This window comes from Quercus lobata, chromosome 5 (genome assembly GCF_001633185.2).
Source record: "Quercus lobata isolate SW786 chromosome 5, ValleyOak3.0 Primary Assembly, whole genome shotgun sequence".
NCBI classification, from domain to species: domain Eukaryota; kingdom Viridiplantae; phylum Streptophyta; class Magnoliopsida; order Fagales; family Fagaceae; genus Quercus; species Quercus lobata.
The window spans coordinates 38,994,895-39,005,287 of NC_044908.1; the positions used below are offsets into that span (position 1 = coordinate 38,994,895).

Sequence of the window (10,393 nt, forward strand, 5' to 3'; positions counted from 1 at the left end):
TAACATGTACCCTAATATATAATATTATATGATACATGAGGAAGAAATATAGTTCATTGAACAAGCATTAAAAAAAAAAAATCTATAATTAAATAGACAATCAAATTATTTTAGTAATACAAAAATATTCACTCACTGAAAACCAATTTGAAAACCTTTTTCAAAACCCAAGCCGCCTTCTTTTATTAAGAATTTCAGTAACCAACAACCTGACCAATATCGCCCTCATTCAAAGAGTTTTTTTCGTCTTAATTAGCAATCTCATAAATTGAAAGGTATGACTTTGGACAACTTAAGGGGCCGTTTGGTATGGGATTTTGAGTAACAATCTTTAATTTTTAAACAACATTACACATATTTTCACATACTTTTTCACTCACATGTATTTCCAAAAAATACAAAAAAAATACAAACAACGTTACCAAATGAACCCTAAATATCAAGAATTATACAAGAGAGAGTGACATTGTTAGTGTAATACCCGGAAAAAAAAAAAAAAAAGGATTTAAAAGGAAGGGTATTTAAGTAAATTTGTTTATGGGGTCAATTGTTATAATTAACATTGCTAAGGGGTTTTTTAGAAAATAAGGTTGAAACCCTAGCTATAAATATAAGTTTATTAAGTCAATGTATATGGAGAGATATTTTGAGAGAGGAGACTACCCAGAAGACTGAAGTAGAGAATGATTGACAATGCCTTTGAGGTAAGAGCTTAAGAATCTCTTTCTTGTCAAATCTAAGTATTATTTAGAATTAAAGTATTTTTTTTAATGTGAGTATTTCGGCCAACAGTGTGACTTTCTTTAGACATGGCCGCATGGGTCTATTCTGCATAATTTTCTTAAGGGAATAGTACCGGATTGATGGAGTTTGAAAAAAAAAAAAAAAAAGGAAAGAAGAAAAAGAAAGCTAGAGGCGGCAGTAGCATATATATATATATATATATAACTCCATAGAATAATCCCCTTGTCATAGCAACGCTAGCTTCCTTCTAATATTATTGTTATTATTATTATTAATATTATATTATTATTATTATTAGTTCATTGGTTTGGTAACTGAGGCGTATGGTGAAGTCAGCAAGTGATCATGGAACATGGGCTAGGCCATGCTTTGACCCTATATGGCAATATGTATCCTAGGTTTTCTTAGAGGCAGTAGAGGATACATACAAGGACTTTTACTTTGAGATAATAAAAAGAAATTATTAGATATTTCTAGCAGTCGTTCTGTTGGCCAGATACTGTTATAAGTCATTTTTAAATTATTTGATTATTGAGTAAATGATACCTGCAAAATTGTTTTAGGTGATGATATTTAAGGATTTTTAGAGGAAGTGTTAGGGTGAAGTTTCTTTTGGTATGGCTTTTGGAGGTAAGTAACCTTATCCTAATTAGTTTTGTCCCTGCATAATTTAACTACTGAAAATTGTGTACAATTGTTACTATTTATTTTTATCGTATTAATGATTTCAAGTAAAGAATGGATAAATTCCACAAATAAATATGAGCATTGAATATATGATTTATTTATTTACTTGTTCCTTTAACTAAATTGATTTAAAGTACAAAATATAGAAATATCACAAATATATTTGAATACTGAAAATATGATTATATATGTATATATATGTACTTGAATAAGATATATTTTGTTAGAAATTATGATTTCATATATATATGATTATGGACAAATTGACTATGAATTGATTTTGACACCCAAACCAATGGGGGTTATTCATTGGTACTCTGATACCCAACCAATGGGGATTATTCATTGGTACTCTGATACCCAGCTAATGGGGGTCGTTCATTGGTATTCTGATACCCATGCCAATGGGGGTCGTTCATTGGTATTCTGATACCCATACCAATGGGGGTCGTTCATTGGTATTCTGATACCCAAACCAATGGGGGTTGTTCATTGGTACTTTGATGCCCAGTCACGGGGATATAGCGTGACCATAGTCATAAGATTTTTAAGAATATAAATTACGTTTGAGTATTTGAACCGCTTGATTCCTTAAAACTACATATGTGATTTTGGAAATGTTTGAGTATTTAACTATTTGAGTCACTTAAACTGCTTATGTATTTTTGGAAACTATTGTAAGCTATAGCTTCTGATATATGGAAAATTGACTAATTTCTAAACCATCTATGATATATATTGTAAGGTTAAATTATGTTACCTATTTGCAACTTATTATTTTAAGACTATGAAACTTCTTAGTTATTCTTGGAAAGCCATAGTATATTATAACTTTCGAAAACTCTTATTACATCTTATTACTTTACAAATTTATAGCTTGATAGAATTTATGAGGATTTTGGTTACTTATTGAGTTGTCAACTCACCCCTTTTTTTCCCCTCCAATTTCAGATTATGAAGAATAATAAGTTTTAGGAGTTCTGATGTTGTGAAGTGAGCGGGAAAAGAAGTTTAGTGATTTTGGGATTGAATGGTCTTCGAATAGTTTTATATTTATTGGCCAATTGGCATTATGTACATAAGGTTTGGATTTTGTTCCTATTAAATATTGGAGATCTATTCATAATGAAATTGTTGAGGTATTTTGGATTTATTTAATTTATTTAATTTTGAGGATAAATTTTAGTTACTAAGAGAGCCTTGCACACTTGTAAAGGGCTTACTTTATAAGCGTGTGGCGGTTGTCACGTGCCTATCTTTATAGTTGGGTTCGGGGCGTGACAATTTTAATGGTATCAGAGCTTAGGTTTTGATCTTGTAGACTTTATGCTAGGTTTTGATTTAGAATGAAATTTGCGCCCTAGGCATTGCAATTCTAGTTATTGTTTATGAAGGTTATTAGGTCATAGATAGTGTTCTTTTGATGACTTGATGAGAAGTGCAAGTGAGGTTCCATCATATGATGATTTGTTAGGTCATATTTGAAGGATTTGATATTTATGTCTATATGGTTATGCGTACCTGACTTATAAAATGAAAAGGAGGATTTTAATTGATATACTTTTATGATCTTATACTAGTATTAAGTGGGTGTATTTTATTCTTGAAATTTTGTAATTGATCAGATTGGTTATTAAAACTTCGTCTTCTTATTAAAAGGAAAAGTGAGTGAGAAAAGAACAAGCAAAGGAAATTTTTTTCCTGTTGTTTTGTGATTGATCTTTTGAAAACTCATTTGATAGTTTTTCCTAATATAGTCGGCCTACCTAAGTTTAGTTTGATTTGTAGGGGATTCTCATATGTCTAAGTATTGAATGATAATTTACTATATGCCCTATTCAGAATTTGGAGTGCTTGATCATTTTTTTTTGTGAATTGGAAATTTGTAGAACATTATTTGGGGTTAAGGTTTGATGTTAGAGCTATAAGTCCTTGATTTTAGTTTATATGGAGTTAAGAAATTGACGGAAAATTCATAGTGTGAAGGAAAATCAATTTGTGGTTATTATAGTTCACATTATATTACATGTTATTATATAAATTCTGAGGGTGTCAAAAGAATTCAGTAATATATTGGTGGACTTCCTTGGATTCTAATGTTAAGGACCGACTTACTTTTGGATCCTTGTTCTTGTTATGGTTGACCTACATGGACTACCATAGCCTAGCTTATGTGCAAGGTAGTCCTTAAATGTTTTTGAGACATGTTCTATTACTTAGAAGTTTAAGTGCTCAATTTCTTTTCTATGGACTTGGAAGATTGTTTAATATTCTGGGGAATAAGTTTTGATGCTAGAAATGAAATTCTTTGATTTTAGCTAATAAGAGATAATTGATTGACTCAATAGAACATGAAGTGTGTAGAAAGCAGTGTTTGTGGTATTATAGAATTGGATTAGTGAACCATATTTTGATTGGATATTGATGGACTTGGGTGGCAAGAGAGTTTGTTTGAAAGACTTACAATTTGAATTATAGTCAATTGTTGTACCTTTTGTTTTATATTGGCAGATGGTTAATGATTATAAATTGCACTATACTCTAAGTTCTAGGCTGCTAGGAAAATATTATTTGTGAGGTAAAAAAAAAAAAAAAAAAGAAGAATAGTGTTTTGAGATACTTCATGGACTATTCCCTTCTAGACGATGGACACTTGGAGATTATGATTTCATAATAGGAAATATATTTATGAGGAACCCAACTCCTCAATAAGTTCTAGCCAAGGTTCATTTGGAGATTATAGATGAATAAAAGTTGCTTATTTGAAAAGATTATTTGTGATTAAGATAGAGGTTCTATGACAAACCCTTATATCAATGCCCAATTGATTATTTATGGAGACTTTGGAATTTCTACCTTACAAAACTTGAGGAAGAAAGGATATAGTGATACACGCATATGTTGTAAATTTGTTTTGAACTTAGGAAGGATGGGAACTTTGGATGCACTACTTAACTTTGAGGTATAGAATTAAACAAATGCTAGCATTCAATGGTCGATGGTGAATCTCAAAACTGTGGATTTCCCTTGTTGTAATTTTTGGAGACTACTTGGGCCTTGGAATTTCGTTGAAATTAATAATTGATGGAAAAATCAGCTATTGGGGTTAATCTAAACGAATGGGCCTTGCAACTTATGTTCATATTGAAAGGAACTTAAAGAGCTATTTAGACTAGAGATATGTATATCTTTAAAGAAACTTATATATTTTTTTTTTGTAATATGGCTGTTCTTAAACTATGGGTAATTGAGTAAGAGATCTTATAGTGGTATTGTATTATGCAGCGGAAGCATCAAGGCTCCATTTGCTTTGGAATTTTTTTTATTTTACACATCTTGGGAAGGAAAGTCTACACATATGTTTTGAAATAGTTTGAACTATGGTGATGAGTAATAAATTGTATAGAGTGGGAAGGAAAGTCTACACATATGTTGTGAGATAGTTTGAACTATGGTGATGAGTAATAAATTGTATAGATCGATACAATTGTGGCTTTAGAGTAGCGTAGTGGAAGCGTGATAATTGGTTCAGTTTGTGATGAATTCAGAGGACTGAATTCTTATATGTGGGGGAGATTGTAATACCCGGAAAAAAAAAAAGGATTTAAAAGGAAGGGTATTTAAGTAAATTTGTTTATGGGGTCAATTGTTATAATTAACATTGCTAAGGGGTTTTTTAGAAAATAAGGTTGAAACCCTAGCTATAAATATAAGTTTATTAAGTCAATGTATATGGAGAGATATTTTGAGAGAGGAGACTACCCAGAAGACTGAAGTAGAGAATGATTGACAATGCCTTTGAGGTAAGAGCTTAAGAATCTCTTTCTTGTCAAATCTAAGTATTATTTAGAATTAAAGTATTTTTTTTAATGTGAGTATTTCGGCCAACAGTGTGACTTTCTTTAGACATGGCCGCATGGGTCTGTTCTGCATAATTTTCTTAAGGGAATAGTACCGGATTGATGGAGTTTGAAAAAAAAAAACCTAGAGGCGGCAGTAGCATATATATATATATATATATATATATAACTCCATAGAATAATCCCCTTGTCATAGCAACGCTAGCTTCCTTCTAATATTATTGTTATTATTATTATTAATATTATATTATTATTATTATTAGTTCATTGGTTTGGTAACTGAGGCGTATGGTGAAGTCAGCAAGTGATCATGGAACATGGGCTAGGCCATGCTTTTGACCCTATATGACAATATTTATCTTAGGTTTTCTTAGAGGCAGTAGAGGATACATACAAGGACTTTTACTTTGAGATAATAAAAAGAAATTATTAGATATTTCTAGCTGTCGTTCTGTTGGCCAGATACTGTTATAAGTCATTCTTAAATTATTTGATTATTGAGTAAATGATACCTGCAAAATTGTTTTAGGTGATGATATTTAAGGATTTTTAGAGGAAGTGTTAGGGTGAAGTTTCTTTTGGTATGGCTTTTGGAGGTAAGTAACCTTATCCTAATTAGTTTTGTCCCTGCATAATTTAACTACTGAAAATTGTGTACAATTGTTACTATTTATTTTTATCGTATTAATGATTTCAAGTAAAGAATGGATAAATTCCACAAATAAATATGAGCATTGAATATATGATTTATTTATTTACTTGTTCCTTTAACTAAATTGATTTAAAGTACAAAATATAGAAATATCACAAATATATTTGAATACTGAAAATATGATTATATATGTATATATATGTACTTGAATAAGATATATTTTGTTAGAAATTATGATTTCATATATATATGATTATGGACAAATTGACTATGAATTGATTTTGACACCCAAACCAATGGGGGTTATTCATTGGTACTCTGATACCCAACCAATGGGGATTATTCATTGGTACTCTGATACCCAGCCAATGGGGGTCAATGGGGGTCGTTCATTGGTATTCTGATACCCATGCCAATGGGGGTCGTTCATTGGTATTCTGATACCCAAACCAATGGGGGTCATTCATTGGTATTCTGATACCCAAACCAATGGGGGTTGTTCATTGGTACTTTGATGCCCAGTCACGGGGATATAGCGTGACCATAGTCATAAGATTTTTAAGAATATAAATTACGTTTGAGTATTTGAACCGCTTGATTCCTTAAAACTACATATGTGATTTTGGAAATGTTTGAGTATTTAACTATTTGAGTCACTTAAACTGCTTATGTATTTTTGGAAACTATTGTAAGCTATAGCTTCTGATATATGGAAAATTGACTAATTTCTAAACCATCTATGATATATATTGTAAGGTTAAATTATGTTATCTATTTGCAACTTATGATTTTAAGACTATGAAACTTCTTAGTTATTCTTGGAAAGCCATAGTATATTATAACTTTCGAAAACTCTTATTACATCTTATTACTTTACAGATTTATAGCTTGATAGAATTTATGAGGATTTTGGTTACTTATTGAGTTGTCAACTCACCCCTTTTTTTTTTCCCCTCCAATTTCAGATTATGAAGAATAATAAGTTTTAGGAGTTCTGATGTTGTGAAGTGAGCGGGAAAAGAAGTTTAGTGATTTTGGGATTGAATGGTCTTCGAACAGTTTTATATTTATTGGCAAATTGGCATTATGTACATAAGGTTTGGATTTTGTTCCTATTAAATATTGGAGATCTATTCATAATGAAATTGTTGAGGTATTTTGGATTTATTTAATTTATTTAATTTTGAGGATAAATTTTAGTTACTAAGAGAGCCTTGCACACTTGTAAAGGGCTTACTTTATAAGCGTGTGGCGGTTGTCACGTGCCTATCTTTATAGTTGGGTTCGGGGCGTGACAATTTTAATGGTATCAGAGCTTAGGTTTTGATCTTGTAGACTTTATGCTAGGTTTTGATTTAGAATGAAATTTGCGCCCTAGGCATTGCAATTCTAGTTATTGTTTATGAAGGTTATTAGGTCATAGATAGTGTTCTTTTGATGACTTGATGAGAAGTGCAAGTGAGGTTCCATCATATGATGATTTGTTAGGTCATATTTGAAGGATTTGATATTTATGTCTATATGGTTATGCGTACCTGACTTATAAAATGAAAAGGAGGATTTTAATTGATATACTTTTATGATCTTATACTAGTATTAAGTGGGTGTATTTTATTCTTGAAATTTTGTAATTGATCAGATTGGTTATTAAAACTTCGTCTTCTTATTAAAAGGAAAAGTGAGTGAGAAAAGAACAAGCAAAGGAAATTTTTTTCCTGTTGTTTTGTGATTGATCTTTTGAAAACTCATTTGATAGTTTTTCCTAATATAGTCGGCCTACCTAAGTTTAGTTTGATTTGTAGGGGATTCTCATATGTCTAAGTATTGAATGATAATTTACTATATGCCCTATTCAGAATTTGGAGTGCTTGATCATTTTTTTTTGTGAATTGGAAATTTGTAGAACATTATTTGGGGTTAAGGTTTGATGTTAGAGCTATAAGTCCTTGATTTTAGTTTATATGGAGTTAAGAAATTGACGGAAAATTCATAGTGTGAAGGAAAATCAATTTGTGGTTATTATAGTTCACATTATATTACATGTTATTATATAAATTCTGAGGGTGTCAAAAGAATTCAGTAATATATTGGTGGACTTCCTTGGATTCTAATGTTAAGGACCGACTTACTTTTGGATCCTTGTTCTTGTTATGGTTGACCTACATGGACTACCATAGCCTAACTTATGTGCAAGGTAGTCCTTAAATGTTTTTGAGACATGTTCTATTACTTAGAAGTTTAAGTGCTCAATTTCTTTTCTATGGACTTGGAAGATTGTTTAATATTCTGGGGAATAAGTTTTGATGCTAGAAATGAAATTCTTTGATTTTAGCTAATAAGAGATAATTGATTGACTCAATAGAACATGAAGTGTGTAGAAAGCAGTGTTTGTGGTATTATAGAATTGGATTAGTGAACCATATTTTGATTGGATATTGATGGACTTGGGTGGCAAGAGAGTTTGTTTGAAAGACTTACAATTTGAATTATAGTCAATTGTTGTACCTTTTGTTTTATATTGGCAGATGGTTAATGATTATAAATTGCACTATACTCTAAGTTCTAGGCTGCTAGGAAAATATTATTTGTGAGGTAAAAAAAAAAAAAAAAAAGAAGAATAGTGTTTTGAGATACTTCATGGACTATTCCCTTCTAGACGATGGACACTTGGAGATTATGATTTCATAATAGGAAATATATTTATGAGGAACCCAACTCCTCAATAAGTTCTAGCCAAGGTTCATTTGGAGATTATAGATGAATAAAAGTTGCTTATTTGAAAAGATTATTTGTGATTAAGATAGAGGTTCTATGACAAACCCTTATATCAATGCTCAATTGATTATTTATGGAGACTTTGGAATTTCTACCTTACAAAACTTGAGGAAGAAAGGATATAGTGATACACGCATATGCTGTAAATTTGTTTTGAACTTAGGAAGGATGGGAACTTTGGATGCACTACTTAACTTTGAGGTATAGAATTAAACAAATGCTAGCATTCAATGGTCGATGGTGAATCTCAAAACTGTGGATTTCCCTTGTTGTAATTTTTGGAGACTACTTGGGCCTTGGAATTTCGTTGAAATTAATAATTGATGGAAAAATCAGCTATTGGGGTTAATCTAAACGAATGGGCCTTGCAACTTATGTTCATATTGAAAGGAACTTAAAGAGCTATTTAGACTAGAGATATGTATATCTTTAAAGAATCTTATATATTTTTTTTTGTAATATGGCTGTTCTTAAACTATGGGTAATTGAGTAAGAGATCTTATAGTGGTATTGTATTATGCAGCGGAAGCATCAAGGCTCCATTTGCTTTGGAATTTTTTTTATTTTACACATCTTGGGAAGGAAAGTCTACACATATGTTTTGAAATAGTTTGAACTATGGTGATGAGTAATAAATTGTATAGATCGATACAATTGTGGCTTTAGAGTAGCGTAGTGGAAGCGTGATAATTGGTTCAGTTTGTGATGAATTCAGAGGACTGAATTCTTATATGTGGGGGAGATTGTAATACCCGGAAAAAAAAAAAGGATTTAAAAGGAAGGGTATTTAAGTAAATTTGTTTATGGGGTCAATTGTTATAATTAACATTGCTAAGGGGTTTTTTAGAAAATAAGGTTGAAACCCTAGCTATAAATATAAGTTTATTAAGTCAATGTATATGGAGAGATATTTTGAGAGAGGAGACTACCCAGAAGACTGAAGTAGAGAATGATTGACAATGCCTTTGAGGTAAGAGCTTAAGAATCTCTTTCTTGTCAAATCTAAGTATTATTTAGAATTAAAGTATTTTTTTTAATGTGAGTATTTCGGCCAACAGTGTGACTTTCTTTAGACATGGCCGCATGGGTCTGTTCTGCATAATTTTTTAAGGGAATAGTACCGGATTGATGGAGTTTGAAAAAAAAAAAAAAAAAAAAGAAGAAAAAAGAAAGCTAGAGGCGCAGTAGCATATATATAATATATATATAATATATAACTCCATAGAATAATCCCCTTGTCATAGCAACGCTAGCTTCCTTCTAATATTATTGTTATTATTATTATTAATATTATATTATTATTATTATTAGTTCATTGGTTTGGTAACTGAGGCGTATGGTGAAGTCAGCAAGTGATCATGGAACATGGGCTAGGCCATGCTTTGACCCTATATGGCAATATGTATCCTAGGTTTTCTTAGAGGCAGTAGAGGATACATACAAGGGCTTTTACTTTGAGCTAATAAAAAGAAATTATTAGATATTTCTAGCAGTCGTTCTGTTGGCCAGATATTGTTATAAGTCATTTTTAAATTATTTGATTATTGAGTAAATGATACCTGCAAAATTGTTTTAGGTGATGATATTTAAGGATTTTTAGAGGAAGTGTTAGGGTGAAGTTTCTTTTGGTATGGCTTTTGGAAGTAAGTAACCTTATCCTAATTAGTTTTGTCTC

The 10,393-nt window shown here is 31.0% G+C and overlaps 2 long non-coding RNA genes across 2 annotated transcripts; both read left to right on the forward strand.

Moving 5' to 3' along the window:
- The first annotated feature begins 606 nt into the window (after positions 1-606).
- Positions 607-2,508, forward strand: LOC115989562. The gene is made up of 3 exons (XR_004091997.1): positions 607-704; positions 1,308-1,374; positions 2,383-2,508. It is a non-coding gene; the product is annotated as an uncharacterized LOC115989562 (long non-coding RNA).
- Positions 2,509-4,786: 2,278 nt separating this feature from the next.
- On the forward strand, positions 4,787-6,991 carry LOC115989422. Its single transcript, XR_004091919.1, has 3 exons — positions 4,787-5,234; positions 5,821-5,887; positions 6,909-6,991. It is a non-coding gene; the product is annotated as an uncharacterized LOC115989422 (long non-coding RNA).
- The last annotated feature ends 3,402 nt before the right edge of the window (positions 6,992-10,393 follow it).